A 25,246-nucleotide genomic window follows, 5' to 3' on the forward strand; every position below is an offset into this window, starting at 1 on the left:
ATCCTTATAATATATTTGTCCAGAGTCCAAGCCTCCATTTTTGCCATTGATTATATCATGATCACTATTTGAGTCCCCTAATATATGAATCTTCTTTCCTCCATGTTTATTTGCAACTTTGAGAGCAAAGATTGTCGCTTGACATTCTGCCACATTATTCATCTCCTCCACTAAAGAATTTGCACCTAGAACTAAGACATTATTGTTTCCATCCAACATTGCACAACCCACACCAACCTGGGTTGCCTTTAGAAGCCCCATCAAAATGAACTCTAATCCAACCTTCTTCCATCTTTTGCTCTTGCTCCCTAGAATTTCCCCCTTGAGGGAAAAGGATTAGCCCTTGGAAGCCCATGAATGTGTCAAAACCTAATTTGAGGCCAATGAGACTAAATCCTTGAGTCAAAAATAGTAAAGGAGATTTTTGCTACGTTGACAAGTGAGGCTACATGAGAAACCAATTCTGAGATTTCTCTCTCTAATCTTAATAAGAATCTGTCCCAGTCATCTTTCTTTTCTTGAAAAATCCTTTGATTCCTCTCCTTCCATATTTGCAACTACAGTTGAAGGGATGACCACCTGTAAAGGTCAATTTGTGACTACTACTTGGCCATGAAGCTAGACAAAGCTAGACAATCTTTTAATCTATTTGGAAATGGGCCAACCCACTCCAATTTACTTAGAATAAATTCCTAGCATTTCCTTGAGAACGTGCGATTGAGGAGTAGATGATCGCGTCCTACTTTGCCTCATGGCATAAGAAACATTTGAAGGGGCTTGCAAAGCCAATCCTCTGAAGTCTCTCCATTGTCAAGATACTACCCTTACTAGTCCCACATGAATGCACTTGCCTTTGGAAGGCAAGCGTGGTGCCAACAAATTTGCAACACCCACTTTTCTTTAGCCTCCTCCTTTTCTAGCAAATTATATCCTTGTTTGACTAAGTACTCCCCAGTGAATATCAACAAATAACCATGTCTTGAAAATCTGCAACAGAAATATCTCGTTGATCAAGAAACCCTTTTAAAGCATTGGTCCTATCAACCTCGATCCTCGACATGGTAAAATATTTCCATCTCACCGGATCTCCATCTCCTCTTTCTTCCAATTCTACATAATCCGTTACCTTGCTTCCCCATCTCTCTTTGGCTATCTCAACCACCCTATCATCATTCACCAAGGACTCCATCGACTCCTTACATCCCACGAATCTCCCTAGAAATCTGCTTTTCTACCATCCCAAGAAGCCAAGACACATGATCTATAATAATCGATCTACAACTGACAATGAAGTTGTACAGAGCTTAACCCCTTAGAGGGTTAATAACTTTCCTGATTCCTTTGCGGCCTACTCCTCCTAAGTACTTTTTATTAAGAATTTGGGCCCATCTTTGTGTTGGTTTGGTGTACATTTCCCGTACTAGTTTTGCCCCCAAAGCATCATTCATCTTTCTTCAATTCCTTATACCTGCTCCACCATCTGATTTTGGTTTGCAAACCTTGTCCCATGGTAGAAATGGGATCTTATCTTGTTCACTATTGTCATTCCAAAGAAATATTCTCGTTATCTACTCAATTAGTCTAATAACCTTCTTTGGGAGTTGGTTGTAAAACACAGAGTAAATTGGTGGTGTTAACGCTAACGATTTGAGAAGAATAATCCTGCCTGCTAAAGTTAATCATCATGCCTTCCACCCCTACATGACCTTAAAGCATCTATCAACCAGCTAGTTCCATAGGCATTCTCTCCTTACCCCAACAAAAAGATAAACACCCAAAATCTTTTTCGAAAGAGTCCCTTTCCGAACTCCAAACACTCCCTCAATGTCCTTTTGTGGGTTCTCTACCACTTTGAAAAAGCATATCTCAAACTTTGCCCAATTTATGTTTTGACTTGAGACATATAAGTGTCGAACACACTTTTGATGACCTTAGCTTCTCTCAAGGATGCTTCACCAACCATAAACATGTCATCATCGAATTGAGAATGAGTAGAAGGATCCAAGCCCGGTGTAATCTTCCCAACACTTCAGCCAAAATGATAAAAAAAAAGGTGAAATGGGATCCCCTAGTGATAGGGAAGAACCCCTATAGGTTGTCATTCACTAGCACTGATGCCTTATAGTCTACCATCATACTTTTTAACCAGGCTATCCATCTCTTGTTGAAACTGAACTTTCTCAAGACTTCATACGGAAAGCCCCTATCTATGTCATACAACTTTCTAATATTTAGTTTTAACAACATAGCATTGTGTTTACTCATAGAGATAGTGAGAGTAACTTCGTGTGCAATTATGATTTCATCCACTATGTATCTACCAGGCGTAAAACCACTTTGTTATGGGGAGATGAGCTTATCTAGCACTTGTTTCAGCCAATTTGCAACATATTTTGAGATTATCTCGTAAATAGTATTACACAAAGAAATTGGCTTGAAATCCGTCAACCTATCTTCCTTCTCTCACTTAGGGATTAGAGAAACCAAAGTGTTGTTGAAAAAACATAACATAAATCCTCCAACCCTAGATTCCTCCACCACCCCAAGCAATTCATTGTTCAAGACATCCAGAGTTTATGGTAAAAGAATGCCTACAACCCATTTGGACTCGAGGATTCGTCACTTGGCAAGCCAAAAACTGTGCCTTCAACTCTTTCATACTAATAGGCTCCATGAGCAATCAATTATCCTCCTTAGACAAAGTTGGTTGTATCACATCCAATATCTGATCACTCCTATCTCCACCAACATCATTTGCACTCCAAAGGTTAGAAAAAACTTCCATAACTAGGGCATTAATCTCATCAACCTCTGAAACCTCTTTGCCATCTGGAAGTTGTAGGCAAAAAATCTTATTAACTGATCTTGTTTTCATAGAGCGGTGGAAGAACTTTGTGTTCATGTCTCCCTCTCTCAACCATGCTTCCCTAGACTTTTGTTTCCAAAAAACTTCCTCCCTAGCAAGGATTTCTCCATATTTCAATTTGAGATCCTTTTTCTGTCTCAAAATCAATATCATCCATCCCTTCCTCTATGATTTTACTGTTTAGTGCTGCTAATTGCCCTTCTTAAATTTCCTTTTCCTTGAAAATGTTCTTGAAATGGGTTTTGTTCCAGACTGTTTACACCTTTTTAAATACTAAAGTTTCTTAGAAAAGATAAAGCTTTTATTATCTTCTTCTTTTGGGGTGTTTGTCCACCAATCCTTCACCAATGTCAAAAAACCTTCTTCCCTAAACCACATCTTGTCAAAATTTAAGTGATTTCTAGGGGGTGTTGTCCTTTGTCAATATGATGGAGATCGGAAAGTGATATGAAGTCGAAAAAGGAAGGATACCTGCATCAAAAACCACCTAAAGCCTATCCCACTCGCCTCCCACAAAGAAACAATCCAACTTTTAAGCCATGTCAGAGAAGCCTACATGCCTATTTATCCAAGTAAATTTCCCACTCTTTGGTTCAATCTCTCAAAGTCCATTTTCAACCATAAAGTCCTGGAAATCAATCTAGATTCTCCCTATTTTGCCAATAGCTCCATGCTTATCAACTACCTCTGATGTTGCATTAAAGTCCCCAACTATAACAACATGGTCTTGTCGAATCAGCTCAATTGTTTTTGTGAGTTTCTGCCACATAGCCTTCTTCTCTTATGTTGTTGTTGAGCCATATACATTGATCAATTGTAAACTCACATCCTGCAAAAGGAATTGTATCTTCATCAATCCAATTTTGCCCTTGGTCCACGAGTTCTTCTTTGAATGTTATAGGATTCCACAATATTCCCAAACCCCTCAAGGCTCCATTTGAATCCACAAAACAACCTAGCCATCTAATCCCTACTCCTAACAACCTTGTCATTGTTTCTTTGTTTGCCTTAGTTTCTCACAAACAAACAACATTTGGTTTTGTTTGATCAAAACAACGCTTGATCAAATGACATTTGTCAAGGGCATTATAGCCCTTGCATTCCACATAAGGAGTCTCATTGCTCCCAAGGAGGGAAAGGTCTCTCCTAGATCTACCCTTCATATTGTCAACTTCTTCTAGCAATTCCTGAACTGATTTGTGCCCTCTCTTTTGTTTCCCATTGTTGGTACTTTTGCCTCCATTTACTGATTCTTTCTTTAAGGATATTGGGTAAAGATCAACCTCCTCGTCTGAGGACTCAAAATCTAATTACTCTTGGTCCTCCATTAGGTCATTCCCAACCTCCCTTTTATCTTTCAGACTTTCATACACCTCTCCCTGGGCTAGAGAGACCTTAATGTCTTTAAATACTGCCTCTCTTACAATATTATCCTCTAATGGGGCCCAAAAGATTCTCCATGGGCAAAATTGTCAATTGCCAAATTGCCACTTCAATTTTGTCCCTCCCCTCTGCATTATAGTAGTCTCCTAAAGGTGTATTCTTTTGACACATTGTTGTCTTTTCTAGCTGGGGACCTAAAATTTGATTGTGTGGTCCTTGACCATCCAAGGCTTCTGCAACCTTTGACACCTTAACTCCTCCAAACTCCTATTCTACCAGTCCAACCTCTTTTATCTTATCCTTTCTAGAAACTCCGACTTCTTCTAAAGAAGGACAAGCCATGAAATTATCTTTATTTCCTATAATCTCCACCATGGAAATTACAACTTCCACTGGTGTCCCCTCTTCTACACATGCATCTTCTCTTTCCAAACCCTTGTCTTTGGATGACATTTCCTCACCTAATCCCTCCATGACTTTTTCTATTGATCTCACCCTACCTTCCTGAACCTTGGCATCCCCTATGACTCTGGCTAAAAGAGTTTTCCCCTAAGTTTTCCTCTTTCTCCTTCCCTTTTCCTTTAGAAGTACATTCTTCATTTCTGTGTCTCCATTACTTACAAATTTTACATTTAATCTCTATCTCCTCCACTTTGATATGCATGTGGAAGGGGCGGGTGAGACTTCCATGCAATATAGATTCTCGCATATAGGTTGAAGTTCTCCTAATCTATCAATTCATCCTTATAGATGAACTTTCCCAAATGATTCCCTATTTGTTCTAAAATCTCCTCATGCTAGTATTCATGCGATAAGTTGTATAATCTGACCTAGATTGGGACCTCCTCCATTGAGGCTAGTTTAGGGTTAAAATTTGGTACTCATTCCCTTATCCCTCCCATTATAAATGACCCATTATACATTATCCATGCCCTTTCTCATTTTTCTCTAGCTTTGACAAGGAAAAACCCATTTGTCAAAGACTTGATAACAAAATGCTCACCTCAGAGTTTGTCTATCCATCTATGGATCCGTGGGTAAGTTGCCCATCCTCTACCCCATTTCAATATGAAGGTTGTCTCTCTTAGGTTCTTGATGTTCTCCTTCCATGCTTTTGATTCCACTCTCAGATTCACCTATCACTTTTCATTCGTCCTTGGCTTTAAAGCAATCATTTCCTCTTGGATTTCTTGTCATTTTGGTATCTATTTTTTACTACATGCCTTTGCATCCTCCTTCCTCATGCCCTTAAAAAGCCTAGTGTCTTCCCATTGGTGTCATGATTATTTCCCTAGGAAAAGGTTTGCTTTCTTGCCATCTCCTAAAGGTGTATTCTATTGACACATTGTTGTCTTTTCTAATTGGGGACCTAAAATCTAACTGTGTGGTCCTTGACCATCCAAGGCTTCTGCAACCTTTGATACCTTAACTCCTCCAAAATCCTACTCCACTTGTCCGACCTCTTTTGTCTTATCCTTTCTAGAAACTTTGACTTCTTCTAAAGAAGGGTAAGCCATGAAATTATCTTTATTTCCTGCCACCTCCACTATGGAAATTACAACTTCCACCATCGCCCCCTCATCTACACATGCATCTTCTCTTTCTAGATCGTTGTCTTTGGATGCATTTCTTCACCTAATCCCTCCATGACTTTTGCTATTGATCTCACCCTACTTTCCTGAACCTTGGCCTCTCCAATGTCTCTGGCTAAAAGGGTTTCCCCTAAGTTTTCCTCTTTCTCCTTTCCTTTTCATTTATAAGTACATTCTTCCTTTATGTCTCTCCATTCCTTACAAATTTCACATTTACTCTCTATCTCCTCTACTTCGATATGCATGCAGAAGGGACGGGTGAGGCTTCCATGCAATATAGATTCTCGCATATAGGTTGAAGTCCTCCTGGTCTATCACTTCATCCTTATAGATGAACTTTCCCAAATGATTCCTTATTTGTTCTAAAGCCTCCTCATGCTAATATTCATGCAGTAAGTTGTATAATTTGACCTAGATTGGGACCTCCATTGAGGCTTGTTTAGGGTTAAAATTTGGCACCCACTCCCTTATAAAAAAGCATATCCCTCCATTATAAATGACCCACTATACATTATCCACGTCTTTTCTCATTTTTCTCTAGCTCTGACAAGGAAAGACCCATTTGTCAAAGACTTAATAAAAAAATGCTCACCTCAAAGTCCATCTACCCATCTACAGATCCGTGTGTAAGTTGGCCATCCTCTACCCGATTTCAATATGAAGGTTGTCTCCCTTAGGTTCCTGATTTTCTCCTTCCATGCTTCTGAGTCCACTTTCAAATTCACCGATCACTTCTCATTCATCCTTGGCTCTAAAGCAATCATTTCCTCTTAGATTTCTTGTCATTTTGGTATCCATTTTTTACTACACACCTCTGCATCTTCCTTCCTTGTGCCCTTAAAATCTTAGTGTCTTCCCACTACTGTCATGATTTGTTCCCTAGGAAAAGGTTTGCTTTCTTGCCATCTCGATTATTTTTTGGAGGCTCCCACTAATGAAGGTACGACTCTAATACTACTGACAAAGGGCCACACCACCCTTACCAACTCACAATCGAGAATGCAACGATAAGGAAACAAAGAGATGACAAAATACTTCCCAAGCAATTTTATTAAACTTGAAATCCAATAGCAATTACAATAACATTTCTCCAAGATTTCTCAAGATCTAATCCAGATCCACACTCTGGTAGAAACCTCTGAGATCTCAACTTGTGCTTGCAAGCCACCAAGCAATCTCCTTGTTTCTAAACCGCAACCACTAGCTCTTCTCACAAACTTAATCCAAGATCCAAGTGTAAACTGCCTCATATTCGACGCTCTATCTACACACTCACAAGTCCACCATAATCCTACTGTAAACTGCCTCACATTCGGCGCTCTGTTCACAGACTCAGGAAAACTCACTCTTCACTTTCTCCTTCTCTTTCACACCTTCTAGCTTTCACACATTCAAGCTTTTCCTTCCAAAGCTTCTACTTCTCGAGCTTCTACTTCTCAAGCTTCTCCTTCTCAAGCTACTCCTCCTCAACCTTCCACTTCTCAAGCTACTCCTTGAGCTTGATTAGAAATGCTCATATGCATTGCTTAAATAGGCACTTACCACCCCATGCATGACTTATCCACAACCTTCTATAATTCCTCCACAACCTTCTACAACTTCCACAACCTTCTACAATATTCATAACTTTCTAGAATTCTACCCACACACCTCGATAAATGGAATGACAACACCACCCTACCAACTCACAACCAAGAATGCAACAATATGAAGACAAAGAGATAACAAAATACTTCCCAAGCAATTTTATTAAACTTGAAAATCCAATAGCAATTACAATAACATTTCTCCAAGATCTCTCAAGATCCAATCCAAGCCCAAGCTAGTCCAGATCCACACTCTGGTAGAAACCTCTGAGATCTCAACTTGTGCTCGCAAGCCACCAAGCAACCTCTTTGTTTCTAAACCGCAATCACTAGCTCTTCTCCAACCTTATCCAAGATCCAAGTGTAAACTGCCTCACATTCAGGCGCTCTGTCTACACTCACAACTCCACCATAATCCTGCTGTAAACTACCTCACATTCGTCGCTCTGTCCACAAACTCAGGAAAACTCACTCTTCATCTCCTCCTCTTTCACACCTTGAAGCCTTCCAAGCTTCCACTTCTCAAGCTTCTACTTCTCAAGCTTTCACTTCTGAAGCTACTCCTTGAGCTTGATTAGAAATGCTCATATGCATTGCTTAAATAGGCACTTACCACCCCATGCATGACTTATCCACAACCTTCTAGAATTCCTCCACAACCTTCTACAACTTCCACAACCTTCTACAATATTCATAACTTTCTAGAATTCTACCCACACACCTCGATAAATGGAATGACAACCATTTATTTTTTCTATTATGCCACCTATGCACCTCGAAAATAGAAATCCCCTTTTCCTTTCTTTTCTCCTTTTTCCCCTTTCTTATTTTTTTATTATTTCTCCTCTAATTTTTGTCACTTTCTCTCTCCTCCACAAATTTTTTTTTTTTTTTTCAAATTTTTTTTTTCCAATAATTTTCCCATGCAAGATGCTCCTGCATCACCCACGCCATTTTCGGAGGTGACCATGGCAATCTTCCTCCCATGCACCCACGTCCATAGCTTCTACCACCATAGACCTACCCAAAATCCCAAAAACCCTCCCTACAAAAACCTCTCTTTCACTCCAAAAAAAAGACTCCTGAAGCAGAGATTAATTATTGTTATGTCTTGTGATTAATTATTATTATTTATTAAGCTCAGATAGAATTGAACCAAAGACCTCCCATATAAGAGGTTCAAAGGCTCACAATCTACAGTTGTAGGCTCTTGCCTAAAATCAAAAATATAATTAAAGAGATCATGGGAGAGATCTCTTTAATTGACACTCTTCATGGGAGGGAACTCTGTTTCAAATGCAAACAACTAGAGATGTTAAGGATTAAACTAATGAAAAAAGTTGCAAATTTGGCTTTTCTCAAAAGATGTCAGGACTCCTGCTTGATCCCCTCCTTTGTAAAAATCAAACACCACCTTTGGGATGCATACACCAAGTAGATTTTCTTCTGGGCTTGTCTATCTCTCCTCAAATTTATTATTCAGTCCACTAGGAGATCTATCAATCATTTGAACACTAGATTGCTCTTGCACCTAGAGCTAGCTTCTTCCCTATGGCCAAACCTTTGGACACGGCTTGACACATCTTCATATGCCAGAGCTCTTGGGCATCAAATAGAATGTATCAACAAACAAAAAAGAAGAAGTTTGATGCACTTGCTTACAAGTATCTACACTATCGAGCGACATCCAACCATTTCTCAAGATCTGATGCCATTATCCGCCATTCTCAACTATGCCATCATTGTTCTTTATCCCATCCCACTACCATTTTTGGTTCCCCGTTGAACCGGTGTTCCAATTCTCCTCTCTGTAAAACCTCCACATCACAAACCTTAAAATATCAATCTTCAGCCATTGGTGGTTTGGCCCGTGCATCTGATGGCTCCAACTTGATGCAGACGTGCTCATCTCCCTAGTTGCTCAAGACGTTGTTGGAATATTTAATGCAAGAGGTTGTTTGCCCCTAGTGCCAAATGCCCACCTACCTCCATGACAGCTTGCAGAATAATCAAAAGAATTTATTGCTTGGTAGGTGAATTTTCAAATTTGCAAATGAGGGAGAAATTTTTTGTTAGTTAGAGGAAGAAGTAGAAGAAGTTCAGAAGATCAGAGAGAAGAGAAGTGATCAGCAGATCCAGTCGTCAGAGTGCAAAGACAGAAGAAATTTCATTTCGTGCCTGCAATTGCACGTATTTCTTTTGTAATCATTTTGTAAGTTTATTGTTTGTTGAGTTTGTCTTGTTGAAGCAGTGATTGCTCCAAGCATTATTGTATGTAGCCATTAGAGCTGCAAGTTTAATTTTTTTTGAAGTTGTTTAAAGTTTTAGGGTTATTTTAAGGTTTTCTAGTTGAAGCCGAATGCTTCCAGATTTTGTAATAGTTTAATCAAAGTTGAATAGAAAAAACAAGGAGGCATACTAGAATACATTGTTCTTCTTCTATTCATTGCATTTGAAAAGTTTATTTAGAAGCTTCATACTTTAGCTCTCTATTTTTAATGGTGAAAAAGGAGTTCACGTTATAGTTCTGTCACTCGGTATTGTCTTTGGTAGAAGTCATCTACAGTTCAAGCCGAGTTCACTCGGTGCCTTCTCCTACCGAGCTCCACCCTCCTGTGGCTACCGAGTTCACTCAACATCCACACTACCGAGCTCACTCGACATCTATTGGTGCTGAGTTTTTGTTCATTTTTCGAGCTCACTTGGCACTCTCTTGCCACTCGGTTTATTAAGGTACCGAGTAAATTTGGCACTCGACAATAGTGAGTGTCGAGCGAAAAATTTTAAGTTGTGATTTATTTCTCACATGGTATCAAAGCTTTGAGGCCCCACATCCACAGTGAGTTAGGGAAAAATTTTTTGGGATATTCATCATGGCAGGAGATGCATGAAAGATATGGGAGTAGCCACCACCCTTCAATGGACAAAATTATGATACATGGGCAAAGAAAATGAAGACCATTATGGTTGGAAATGATTTGTGGGAGTTTGTAGTCAATGGGTTCAATGATGTGATAGACCCATTTTAGTATGCTGCTCTTACCAATAATCAAAAGACTCACCTAAAAGAGTCAAGGAGGAAGGATACTAAGGCATTAAGTTTGATTGAGGCAGCCATGACAGAGACAGTATTCCCCAAGATTGTAGCAGCAAATTATGCAAAGGAAGCTGGGATATCCTTGAGATGAACTTCAAAGGGACTGATAAAGTCCGTACTATAAAGCTACAAAATATAAGGAGGGAGTTTGAGAACTTTCAAATGAAGGAAAATGAATCAATTGTAGATTTCAGTTCAAGGACCTCCAATGTGATTAACCAATTGAAGTCAAATGGACAAGATTATCAAGAGCAGATGATAGTGGAAAAGATATTGAGGAGTTTACCTCATAAATATGACAATTTGGTCATGACCATAGAAGAGGAAAAAGACCTCACTATTTTGAAAATGCATGAGTTGATGGGTACTCTTCAAGCCCATGAGCATACAATCAACAAATCTACATCTTCTTCTTCCTAAGAGCAAGCATTTAAGACTCAATCAAATCCAAGAGGAAGGGGGAGAGGAAGAAATGGCTCAGGCAGAAACTCCAAAGGCAGAGGCCGAGGAAATGGAGGACAAAGAAATGTTGCAACAGAAAGCTCAAGAAGAGCAGATGGAGCAAGTAGCTTACAAAATACTTCAAGAGGAGGTAAGAAAAACTACAACTCAAATAGGAGTAATTTAGAATGCTACTACTATCATAAATATGGGCATTATGCAAGTGAATGCTGGAAGAAGCAAAATGATCAGTCAAGACAAGCAAATGTGGCTGATGTGAACATGGGAAGTGGAAACAATGCCACTACCTTCATCATGTGTAATGTTGGTGAAGAAGGAAGCCCTGAGGTTTGGTACTTCGATAGTGGATGTAGCAATCACATGAGTTGTAATGAAACCTTGTTTTCATTCATTGACAAGAGTTTCAAATCAGAGATTAAAATGGGTAACAATGGAACCCTACCAGTTGTGGGCAAAAGATCTATTATGGTCCGCACCAAGAAAGGTGAGAAGAAGGAAATACAAAATGTATATTTTTCCCCTGGTATGAAGCACAATTTGATGAGCATTGGTTAGCTCATTCAAAATGGATACAAAGTGCTAATGGAGAAGGACATGTGTGTTATTCAATAAAAGGATGGGAACAAGAACTTACTTGCAGCAGTTCAAATGACAAAGAACATAATGTTTCCCTTGAGAATAGAGACATGTTTGTCATCTCAAGTTGGTGTTGCACCTCCCACACATTCAGCTCTAAGGAGTGTGATTGAAGACCCCTCACGGCTATGGCACCTCAGGTATGGTCATCTAGGCTATGCTGGTTTAAATTTATTGTCAAATAAAAGAATGGTAGAAGGTTTGCCACGCATAGGAAATTCATGTGACAAGTGTGAGGCTTGTATTTTGAGTAAGCAACTTAGGCTTCCCTTTAATTCTGGAAATTCTAGGAGGGCTAGATATCCATTAGAGTTAGTGCATACTGACCTAGTCGGTCCTATGCAACTTACTTTCATTGGGGGGAGTACTTATTTCATGACATTCATTGATGATTTCAATCGTAGGACATGAGTGTATCTCTTAAAGAATAAATCTGAAGCATTTGAAAAATTTGTAGAATTTAAAGCCTGGGCTGAAAGAGAATGTGGACACTATATTAAAGTCCTGAGATCAGATAGAGGAGGGGAGTATACCTTCAATTCTTTTGTAAATTTTTGCAAGAAACATGGTATAAAGAAAGAGCTCATAGCCAGCTATACACCATAGCATAATGGAGTGGCTGAAACAAAGAACAGGACCATTGTTGAAATGGCAAGGAGCATGATGAAAGAGAAAGGTCTCCCAACTAAATTTTGGGGAGAGGCTGTGGCAACAAAAGTTTACCTAATTAATAGGTGTCTTACAAAGGCAGTCTGTGATAGAATTCCAATGGAAGCATGGTCATGAGGAAGATGGACAGTTGAACACCTAAGGGTGTTTGGATGTGTTGCATATGCACATGTGCCTAAAGAGAAAAGACAAAAATTGGATGAAAAAGGTGTGAAGTGCATCTTCACAGGGTACAACTTAGAATCAAAGGCATATAGATTGTATGACCCATTGAACAACAATATGACTCTTTCAAGAGATGTGGAATTTTTAAAAAATTAGTCTTAGTATGGTTCAATTGATGAGTCACCGAGCACATCAAGTAAAGTGCCAATTATGAGTGAAGAAGATGCTAATGAAAAAGAAGAAGAAAGAGCAACTAGAAGAAAAGGAAAACAACCTCAGTCATTATCGAGCTCCTCTAGGCATGACTGAGTGTCAGTGCCAAGCAGCAGTAGCGAAGATTCTGATCCCACACTCCTCCCTATTACCAAGAAAGACCAAGAGTCTTAAGGAGATATACCAAGATGAAAGGTATGAAGATTATGGTGAGAGTGTTAATTTTGCATTATTTTCTCATAGTGATCCTATATATTTTGAAGAAGCTGTTAAGGAGAAGAAATGGTGTAAGGCCATGGATGAGGAGATAGATGTTATAGAAAGGAATGAGACATGGGAGCTAACTAATTTGCCTCCCAAAAAGAAAGTGATTGGAGTTAAATGGGTCTACAAGACCAAATGCAATGTTGAAGGCAAGATTGATAGGCATAAGGCAAGGTTGGTAGTCAAGGGCTACAAAAAATAGTATGACAGAGATTATGATGAGACATATGCCCCGGTTACAAGAATGGAAACCGTACGTGTTACCATAGCAATTGCAGCTTAGCACAAATGGAAGGTATACCAAATGGATGTGAAGTCCGCCTTCCTAAATGGTGTATTGAAGGAAGAAGTATATGTGGAGCAATGACCTGGTTATGAAGTTGCAGGTGAAGAACAAAAAGTATATAGATTAAAGAGAGCTCTTTATGGGCTCAAGCAAGCTCCACGAGCATGGTACAATAGGATTGACTCATATTTGATGAGCAATGGCTTTAGCAAAAGCAATGGTGAGCCAACTCTCTACATCAAGGTAACAAATAGAAATGTGTTGATTGTTGTCTTGTATGTTGATGACTTGATTTTTACTGGTAATGATAAGGCTCTAATTGGTGACTTCAAAGAGGCCATGAAAAATGAATTTGAAATGACAGACCTAGGTCTTTTGAAATACTTTCTAGGCATAGAAGTAAAACAAATGCTTGATGGCATCTTCATCTCTCAAGAAAAGTATATATGCAGGGCAGATCTTGGAGAGATTCAAAATGTAGAACAATAAGGCAGCCCCCACACCAACAGCAATAGGTCTGAAGTTGAGCAAGGAAGACTCTAGCAAGAGAGTGGAACCAACACTATACAAGAGTATGGTTGGAAGTTTAATGTATTTGACTGCAACTTGGCCAGACCTAATGCATGCAGTAAGTTTGATTTCTAGATTTATGGAAACACCAAAGGATTCCCATTGGCAAGTGGGAAAGGTGATCCTAAGGTATGTGAAAGGTACCAAGGGATTTAGAATTTTGTATACTACAGCAAATGAATTCAAGTTGGTAGGTTATAGAGATAGTGATTGGGATGGAAGTATAGATGATAGGAAGAGTACTTCCGAATATGTATTTCATATGGCATCAGGTGCAATTTCATGGGCATCCAAGAAGTAACCTATTGTTTCTCAATCTACAGCAGAGGCTGAATACATAGCAACAAATGCAGCAGCATGTCAAGCTATTTGGCTAAGAAGGATCTTGACAGACTTGAATGAAAGGCAAGAGGATGGAACCACAATTTTTTGTGACAACATCTCATCAATTGCATTGTCGAAGAATCCAGTCTTTCATGGGAGAAGCAAACACATAGAAATCATATATCACTTCATCAGAGATTTGGTGAAGAATGGGGATATCAAGATGGAATTTTGCAAGTCTGAGTAGCAGCTAGCAGACATTTTTACTAAGCCATTAGGCATTAGAAGTTTTGTACACCTAAGAGAGTGTCTTGGTGTAGTTGATGTGGATCAACAGTGATCCTTGTTTGTTTGGCTCAAGACAAAGGGGGAGTGTTGAAATATTTAATGCAAGAGGTCGTTTTCCCCTAGTGCCAAACGCCCACCTACCTCCATGACAGCTTGCAGAACGATCAAAAGAATTTATTGCCTGGTAGGTGAGTTTTCAAATTTGCAAATGAGGGGGAAATTTTTTGTGGTAGAAGACAAAAGGAATGTCTCACATTCATTCAACCAGTTAGAGGAAGAAGCAGGAGAAGTTCAGAAGATCAAAGAGAAGCTGTAGAGAGAAGAGAAGTGATCAGCAGATCCAGTCGTTAGAGTGCAGAGACATAAGAAAGTTCATTTTGTGCCTGCAGTTGCACATATTTCTTCTTTGATCATTTTGTAAGTTTATTGTTTGTTGAGTTCGTCCTGTTGAAGTAGTGATTGCTCCAGGCATTATTGTATGCGGCCATTAGAGCTGCAAGTTTCAAGTTTTTTTTGAAGTATTGAAGTTGTTTAAATTTTTAGGGTTATTTTAGGATTTTCTGGTTGAAGCCGAATGCTCCCAGATTTTGTAATAGTTTAATCAAAGTTGAATAGAAAAACAAGGAGGCTTACTAGAATACATTGTTCTTCTTCTATTCATTGCATTTGAAAAGTTTATTTAGAAGCTTCATACTTTGGCTCTCTGGTTTTAATGGTGGAAAAGGAGTTCACGTCATAGTTCTGTCACTCAGTATTGTCTTTGGTAGAATTCATCTACAATTCAAGCCGAATTCACTCGACAATGTCTTCTACCAAGCTCCACTCTACAGTGGCTACCGAGTTCACTCAGTACCTTCTCCTACTGAGCTCCACCCTCATGTGGCTACTGAGTTCACTCAACATCCACACTATCGAGCTCACTCGACATCCATTGCTGCTGAGTTGTTGTTCATTTGTCGAGCTCACTCGGCACTCTCCTGCCACTCAATTTATCAAGGTACTGAGTAAATTTGGCACTCGACAATAGTGAGTACCGAGCAAAAAATTTTAAGTTGTGATTTATTTCTCATAGACGTTGCATCCCTATTCTCCTTCTGGAAAACCTATGGTTGCTCAAATTTGCAGCAATGCACAACAGATTGGCCACCAAGACTCACCTCAGCGGGCTAAAATTTCACAATGCTCAAATTTGGACGTCAAGGACTCTTCTTCCACAACCTCTGGTTCCAGCACTAATGTCTCTTCTCACTTAATCTCAGGTATGTCTTCTTCTATTGGAGTGTTTTCTACGTCTTGCATTAATAGCTATTTTGTAGTCCCTTTGGTGGATGGTGTGCCTTGAGCCCCCCAACTCTCTTCCCATCGCCTATCTCAAGGTGATGTTGAACGCCTCATGTCTTGTCAACCCGATAGTGATATAGTCATTTCTGGAGTAGCATCTAACCACACTAATGATGGCTACCCACCCCCTTCCAAACTTTGTCCTTCACCCTTCGTGAGCCCTCCTTTCCCTCAATCATTGATCAAGATCATGGAGGCGGATCCCATTTCCACTCAGTCGTCACCTTCCTGCACCTCAGGTTCCATGTCTTGTTCCCCTTGCAACACATCTTCCCATTTTTCTAATCTTATGCACTAGTGGGACAACAAATTGGTCATCAATTTATCTGATACCACCCTTGACCACCATTCTTTTAATTTTTTTAAACGGGGTCTTAATTTTGCGATGGCACCTCATTCCATTCCATAGGTTGACTTCTTGGTTGAGATTGAGAATGCTATACATACTCTCCCTATCGATGTCGCTGAAGAAATCAAGAAGGATTGCGCTATCGCCTTGAGATGGGCCAAACCTCCCAAATGCAACATTCCCAAAGTTGAGTTCCTTTCATTCAAGAGTATGTTGCATCACAATGACCTAGTCATCACCAAAACTGACAAAGGCAATGCCATTGTCATTATGAACAAGCAAGACTATGTTGCCAAGATGCATGACCACCTTGCTAATTCTCGTAGCTACAGAACCTTGTCTCATAACCCTTGTGCCAGAATCCTAAGAACTGTCAAATCTAGAGTCTTGGCCTCTACCTTTGATGATAACATCAAGAAAAGATTAGTCCATTCTAGAGAAGTCACTCCTCGCATATATGGTGTCCCAAAAATTCACAAGAAGGGTATTCCTTTGAGACCTATTGTTGACACCATTGGCTCCCCTACATACCCTTTAGCTTCCCATCTAGCCAAGCTTATCTTGCCCCTAGTGGGAAAATCTGATTCCTTTGTTAGGGACTCGACCCACTTTGTCCAATTCATCAAGGATGTTCATCTAGATAGTAATGATGTCTTGGTGAGTTTTGATGTTGTCACACTCTTCACTAAGGTCCCGATCCTTGATTCTATTGAAATTGTGAAGCTTAAGACCAATGTGGAGATCGCTAGTTTGGTTGAGGTGTGCCTTAGGTCCACTTTCTTCTCCTTCCAAGGGGTCATCTACGAGTAAGTTGATGGTGTGGCCATGGGTTCCCCACTCTCCCTTGTCATTGCCAACCTTTATATGGATCATTTTGGAGAGGTGGCCCTCTGTTCTTTCCCTCTTAAGCCGAGATGGTGGAAGCGATATGTTGATGATACCAACATATGTTGGCCTCATGGGATGGAAAAATTAGAGGATTTCCATCAACACATCAACAACATAGCGCCATGTATTTCTTTTACCAAAGAGTTGGAGTTTGATAATCAATTGCCTTTCCTTGATGTCCTTCTCATCAGGAAACCTAACGATACCCTTGGTTGTCAGGTGTTTAGAAAGGCTACGCATACAGACTCATACATCCACTCTTCCTCCCACCACCATCCTAGCCAAAAATTAGGCATTCTTAAGATTCTTGCTCTGAGAACCTATATAATTTGTGATGATGACCACTTAAGCCTTGAACTTAACCACCTTCGACAAGTCTTTAGACTTAATGGTTACTCTCATAGACACATATCCCGAGATTTCAACCAAGCCAAGTCCCTCCATCTTTCCTCATGTGATCCCAAACCCTCCCCAACCCCTCTCAGTTTGTATGCCTCTCTCCCCTTTGTGGAAGGCATTTCACAAAAAATCTCTAAGATCTTGGCTAAAAAAGGTATGTGAGTAGCTTTCAAACCCCTATCCAAGCTTAGAAACTATGTCCCACATTCAAAAGACTCTAGAGATGGGTACTCCAACTTGGGGGTCTACAAAGTTGTTTGCTCATGTGGGACACCTTATATTGGTGAAACAGGTCACTCGTTCCACACTCAGATCAAAGAACATGCTGTAGACATTAGGCATGATAGGGTTTGCAAATCAGCCTTAACAGAGCATTCTTTCTCTATGAAACATCACATCTGCTTGGAAAACATGCAAATCCTAGCCAATGAGGACAACTATTTCAAAAGGAAGCTTGAAGAAGTTGTTGAGATCATTAACCACCCCATCAACCTTAACCGTGACGATGGTTGGATCCTTAACCCTTCGTGGCAACCAATGTTAGCCTCAAGGTACAGAGACCAACATCACGAGGGGTAACCTCCTCTCTCTTCCCCCTCCCCCTGCCCTCCTTTCTCCTGTCCTTCTTGGTCGCTTCCATCCACCAGTGGGGTTTCCTTCTATCCATTTGTTGTCTCCCTCTTAACTTTAGATATCTTGCCTTCCTGCTCTAGGCTTTGGTTTACTAGTGTTTTCTTGTGTTCTCTTGGTCTTGGGCTATTTTTAATTTCTTAGTTTTTTGTAGCCTTATTTTTTCTCCTTCTCTTTGTCCCTTGGTCCCTACGACTCTTGTTGTCACATATATTTACACTCACACATACACACACACACACACACACACACACACACGGATGTATATATACTAACATATATATACAATTATATTTGGACACACACACATGGGTGTGTGTGTATATATATATATATATATATGTGCATTTTATTTGACACATAATAGGTATTTATATATATTTGTTTGTTCACATTTATATAGATTTTTGGTATTTGTATTAATAAGCATACTTCCTCATTTTTTTGGTTTTGTTTTTTGTTTTTTGTTGGTGGAGGTTCATTCTCTCATATACTTCCTCACACTCTTCTACACACACACACACACATTGTATAATTTTACCTTCATTTAGATGCATACATTTCTTTGTGTGTGCGCGCATATATATATATATATATATATATATATATATATATATATATATATATATATATATATATATATATATATATATATATATATATATATATATATATATATATATATATATATATATATATATATATATAGTTGGTGTTTATTCACATCGTTATTTGTATTAATAAAAATACATTTTATTTTATTATTTTTAATTTATTTTTACTTTTATTATCATTGTTTTTTATTTTTGTTTTTTAGTGTGGATGTACATTGTTATACATTTCCTACATTTGACTGACTGATTTTTTGTTCTCCTTTTCACTTCTCTTGCTACTTCTTTCTATGTTGATAGTGAATCTGTCCCTTGTGTTTTTTGTCCAACCATCTTCCTTCTTGGCTTCTTTGGTGTGCGTGCAATCTCCCCTCCCCCTTGGTCCCTATATCTTATGGTCAGTCAACATCTACAATCCACTTTGTTTGGTATCTCTTGCTCTCTTTCATCCTAATGATGGATCACGTAGTGTGATTCGAAACGTTGATGGTAAAATTTTTTACACAATCGAATCCAGAAAAATATCAATATAAATATAATTGTTAATATGTGAAATAAATAATTTATTCTTTTACAAATAATATTATACTGTTTAAGAGGTTGTTTAATGAAATAAGATGTTCATTTAAATAAGCATTTATCGTTACACTAAAAAAATGTTATTTCTGTGTACCACTATTGGGTGGCAATATACACGTTAAAGATTGTTAAAATCTTTAGCATTCAACCAACAATTGCACCTCTATAAGGTGCAATGGTTACACCATTAGGAAGATATAGTGGATAATATATTGAAGAGTAGTAAGAAACTTATGAATAATTATAATCTAATGCCAGAAGAACAATTAACTTAAACTTTATGAGACACATTAATCATTAGTTAAATTGTTGGCGTTTGTTGTCTTCAACACCTAAAAAATAAGAGGAAAAATTATGTCTTCATATTATTGGGTCAAGTGGAGGCAGTAATTTTGATATAGCTCCAAAGAAGAAATCAAAACTTCTCACAAGAATTAGATGCAAATATATCAATATTTGTTCCTATCAGGTTTTTCATGATAATTTACAAAGATGTATCTCTTGATGCTATCATAGATACAATTGCATCTATAAAAGAAAAATTGACATATCCATGAACTAGAAGATCTCAGTAACAAGAATATCTAATGAATGAATAAAACAAAATCAATTGAAAAGTTGAAACAATATTAGGAAAATGCACTTTACAAAAAAAAAATCCAAAAAACTTTTCCAACTGAAGATCATCATTGTAAAAATATGCTAAATTTATTTACTTCACAAATCACATATACACAAATCTTTTATAGCTTAGTATTAAACACAAATGTCTTCAAAGATTTATCCATATGTATCTAAGAGGTTTGTGCCAATAGGTTAATTTTCTTGATCTCTTTTTACATCCATGATATGAATTGGTTTTGATTTTCATGTCTATAATACATAAATTGGACCGATTTTTATCATGTTTACAAAATTTCTCATTTTTTCATTGTAGATCAAAATATCAGTATGACTGAGTGGGTTATTTTTTCCTTTAGCTCATTATCCTTCTACCCAAGATCACTCCTTTACCAACTTCTTCTTTTACCATGAGTGCACTCTCATAATTCAGAATTGCACTATACTTTTTTGGGGCTCTAAATACTAAAAAATAGAAAATATAGTCAATTTATTTTGAATCATGTTTTATCCTTATAATGGTTTAATCTTCGAAAATTACTAGAAACTTTGAAAACTTAACATTGAAAGAAATGAATTTCACATTTTTCTAAAGATGATATACATGATATGCATTTTCAAATTAATATGCAATCTTAGACAAATGAATGAATATTGTTCGTTCTTAAAAATTATGAGTAAATTTGTGTTTTCAAATTTATATATTTTTTCATTATTTTTATATTTACCTTATGAAATCTACCACCTACTCAACGTTATTCGTAGCTTGTTCCTTCACCTCTTTGGTTTTCTCAACAGTGCTCTATTTTTCTTGTTGAGTCTATGGGATTGGTATGAACTCCCTTACTAACAAATCTACTCTTATTGGTGAAGCATCCTTTTGAAATAATTTTGATGACTTCTTTTTCACCTATGTGTAGATTGCTCCACGACAAGACTATGTTGGGCTTCTCTCCTTGTCGAGGTGAAAAAGTTGAAATTCATAGGTACTTTTCGTAGCTCTTCTACGTGTCCCTCTTCATCTTCATCTATAGTAGGTCCCTTAGTCCTCCTCTCTAGTTCTTCTTTTGTGTGGGCTCATTCATTATGCCTTTTCCCTCAGGGTTAGTATGCATAGGAAGTTCTTACTTTGAAACTTCTTCCTTTCTCTTCATGTTGAACTTCTCTAGCTATCTAGCTACTACATTCTAGTGCTTCACTGCATTTGCATATGCTTCCTTTTATTGAACTAGAGTTACCGTGGCTACATTTTTTACATACCAAAGTCTTGTTTGTAGGCTTCTACAAATGGCTTCCTTTTCGTTTGGGAGTACTTTGGCCTTGCCTTTGCAAGGGAATCATCAAGTATTTCTTTGAATTTAATGATCCCTGCCTACCACTTTCTATACACAATGTTTTCGAGTTCTTTGGATACTTTTTCTCTAACGTCTCATGGTCTCCTACTGAATGTTCTCAAGTTGGCTAGTACAATACTTATAACTATGTTCTTATTTACATCAATGATTTTGAAAATCTATATTGTATTTTCCATTATGCATTATATTGGCTATAATATCATCACTACAGAGGTGATTGCTTCTTACCTTTCTTCACCACCTTTGTGACCTTGACATCACTTCTATTTATGAAGACTTCTTTTCTTCAAGCACTGGTGATGGTTTCTTCTCCTCTTTATTTTCCTTATTGTTCTTCTTCCTCTTCAAGATTTTGAAATTTGGGGACTTGATCGCACTAGCCACCACCATCTTGCCACTATCCTTTCTAGACTCTTCTAATTCAGGTGAAGACTCTTTAGTTGGTCCAAGTTCCACCTTAACATCTACTTGCAGTTGAGGACTTGACAGAGCTCCACTGGTGAGCTCTTTTTCAACCTGTTATGATTGAGTGGCTTTGGTGCCCTGATTTTTGTTTAATTTTCTTGACTTCCTCTTTAATGAAGTCGTCTCCTATTGTTTGAGGGGTCTGTCTTTTACATCCATATAGGTTCCAAACCTAAGTAGTTAAGGGTTCACTGGCATGACCAATAACCTTTCAATGAATGGCCTAGCCACTTTTTATATAATTTCATATTGGAATGGTGTCAACCAACAAGTTCTTGGTTGAACCGCTGGAATCATGCACTTGTCTGTGTTTGTAAGGAAACACAATTCATTCTTGTGCTCCTCTACCAGGTTAAATGGAATCCTCTCCCTTTGATGCATTTCCTACTAAAAACTCATGAAATACCCATACAGAGTAGAATTTCCTTTACCCTCCAATTTCTTGTATAGCTTGGTGATTTGGGTTGTAATGGGTCACTCCGTTGACTAGGTGAAGGGTAGATACCTTGGGACTTCCTTTCTAAAGTAAAAGAAAATAAATACAAGAATAGCTCCACATTTCATAATTGTTGTAGTTTTTCTTGATCTTACCTAATTTTTCTATCAAATTCACATCAAGTCATCCACTTAGATCAAGTGTGTACACCATACACTGCACCACATGGTACACTATTGTCTCAACTCAAGTAATAGATCTAATACATAATCACCATTATTGTGAATTTTGTCTCAAAGCTCGGGATGTCATCCATTATATAGGCTCCTTCGTTGTGATGATCTCTAGTAAAGTCTGCAACCTTTTTAGTTGAGACAGTCCTAGTAATTAGCTTTGTCCCGATGGAACTGAAGCTAGTAACCCTTCAAATCACATCCTTTGTGATTCTATAGGGCTCGTCCAACCACATGTATTGATCATGCACTCTGCTCACCATGAACCTAACCCAATCGATGTGGAGGAAATATGGAATATCTATGGTGTGATGAAAGGTTGTCTTCTTCAAGTGCCTATGCTCACTCTCCAAGACCCCATCTTTACATAATTTACCATATAGACCACAAATACACTTGTCACCAAGTTCTTGAATCTTGACTTTTAGAAATGCACTTATATTTTCTATGAGAAGAACATCAACTAGGAGTGATGAAAATGCTCCTACCATATCTTTCTCATTTGCCTTCAATGGGAGAACCTCATACTCTAGATGTTCGGTGACCTTTACATCGATCAACATAACTTTATTGATTTTATTGATTTCATGAGCCATTTTGATCTTAAATGTAACTGGTAACTGGTGACCCACTTGTTTCTATACACTAAAAAACACATTACTTCAATTGCCTTTCATTACTTGCTCGAATTACCACACAATATTGGTAGAAAGTTCGCACATAGAAAGCTAGTGTTATGCAAATTTGAAAACTCAAGAGATTTTGAATTTACAAAGTGGTAAATAGCTCTTCATTAGCCTATTTATAACAAGAAAATTGTAATGTTAGGGTAATGTTAGGGTTGCAATGGTAAAAAAAATACTTATCTACCACTAGACTTACCCATATAATGCTTATGACCTATTAGGCAACAAGCATATTCTTACCATTCTCTTGTCTCACTTCAAGTACACTTTACTAGCAAGTGTAACCAACACTTAGTCACCTTTGACATCACAATAAGTGACTTGTCGGTTTAGACTTGAGGATTGGTGTAAGATTTGTGTTACACATATAACCCCTTAAGCTTTGGTGGCTTAGTTTGACTCAAAGGTCTCACCACTTACTTGTGAGCTCACAACCTCTATCGGTTTAGTTGTCTCTGCTTCACCACTTTTCTTGCTCCAAACTTTGTTGAAGTTCTACTTGACTTCTTTAGTGTTTATTGTCTTGCTCTTCCCTTTCTTGTTAAGGAGTTTGAATTGAAAACTACAGAGTTGAATCTTAATAGCAATATCACAACTTCCCTTTCCTATTAGTGTAATGATCATTGAACTTGTTTCTTGCCCTACAATCTCTAGCAAGATGTCTAATCTTGTTACACTTGAAACATGTCATTCCAGTGGTTCTCTAGGGTCCAGTGTTGTTTCTCTAACCTGACTTTGATTTACAATATGTTGTGAGATGTCCATGGTTTCCACAAGTTGAGCATACTTGTGTAGTGAACTTGTCCCTCCCAATGGGACTTGGTAACTTAGGGGATCACTGGTTTGATTGTGGTTTAGATCTATAGTTTTCAGTCTTGCATCCATAGTTATTTTTTATTAAGGAAAGCAAGTTTTTAAGGGTTACTAAAACCTTTTACACATCAAAATATTTTCAATGGAGCCCAAACAAAAGATACAATAGACCAGAGGTGAAACAAATTGCCAACTAAAATAATGTGACCAGGTTGGCCTCAAAGATAACACAGTACACTTTTGCCACCAAATTACAACTCGATAAAACCATTTAGGACCCTTTAGTCCCAAAAGAGTGAGATCTAAGAAGTCGATTAGAGGACTGTTGGGAAAATTTATATTTTTTTCTTTAAACTGTTGTCCAACCTTCCTCCACCAAAGAAGCCTCCTCCTCCCAAACCAAAGCATCAACATTAGACCCAACTGGAGAAACATACAAAACCATATTTAAAAAAAATTTCCCACAAGATCCCAACCCTTAGAGGGAGGGGCAACCATGACATCCACATCCAACAACCGACTAGAAGCCTGGTCAGATGGGGAGGAGCTACAGGCACCTACAACAACCATAGTCACAGGAGAAACCAAAGGAGCAGAGTCTTTAAGGACAGAGTAATGTTGAACCAAAGCCCCAGACCACCAAGAAGATATTTTCTTTGATTTCCTCAACTCTACTAGGTAGTGCGCTACAACATGTCCAGTTCTAGAGCAGACCCTACAGCGGAAACAAATTCCTTCATAGTCTAGAGTCTGAATCCAGGAACCATTAAGGACCTCAAGTTTGATCTTCTCAAGGAGAACTTTTGAAATATCAACCACCATAAGAATGCAAGCATAAGTAGCATGAAGAATATCCAAAGATTTAGGATCCACCATTTGGAAGTCTCCAATGGCATCTCCCATAGCTTCAAGAACTGAATCCAACCACAGGTGAAGGGGAAGATTCAGGAGCCTAACCCAAAGAGGCATATGAAAAAAAGATTTAGATGCAGGGTCGAAACCCTCATGCCAAGGTTTGGCCAACAAAGGGTAATGATCCTCCCAACTAAAGTAACTACACAAAATAGCCCTCCTATCTTCAGTAGCATCAAATTTTACTATGAAAAAACCCCTAGCCACAAGGTAAATTTGGACAAAATTAGAAATCAATAGGTCTCAGTGCTTAGAAATCCAAGCATGAAGAGTTTGAAGGGAAGGCCAAAAGCCTCAAAATCTGAAAATAGTTGCCATCTCAGTGAAGTCCTTGATCTTATGAGCAATTTCTTTTGCAACATCATCCTCCAACTCCAACCAGATTGGATTGCAAACTGTGATAGGAGTCACAACCGAGGAGAAAATCGGTCAATCCATAGCCGGAACCCCCAATCCATGGACCTTGGCTTTGAAAGCAGCCACATCTGCAAAGGAAGCAACACTACTACCAGTAGCCGAAACAAGAA

Source organism: Cupressus sempervirens, chromosome 10, assembly GCF_028749045.1.
Source record: "Cupressus sempervirens isolate cs-2001-9-10 chromosome 10, ASM2874904v1, whole genome shotgun sequence".
Classification (NCBI taxonomy): domain Eukaryota; kingdom Viridiplantae; phylum Streptophyta; class Pinopsida; order Cupressales; family Cupressaceae; genus Cupressus; species Cupressus sempervirens.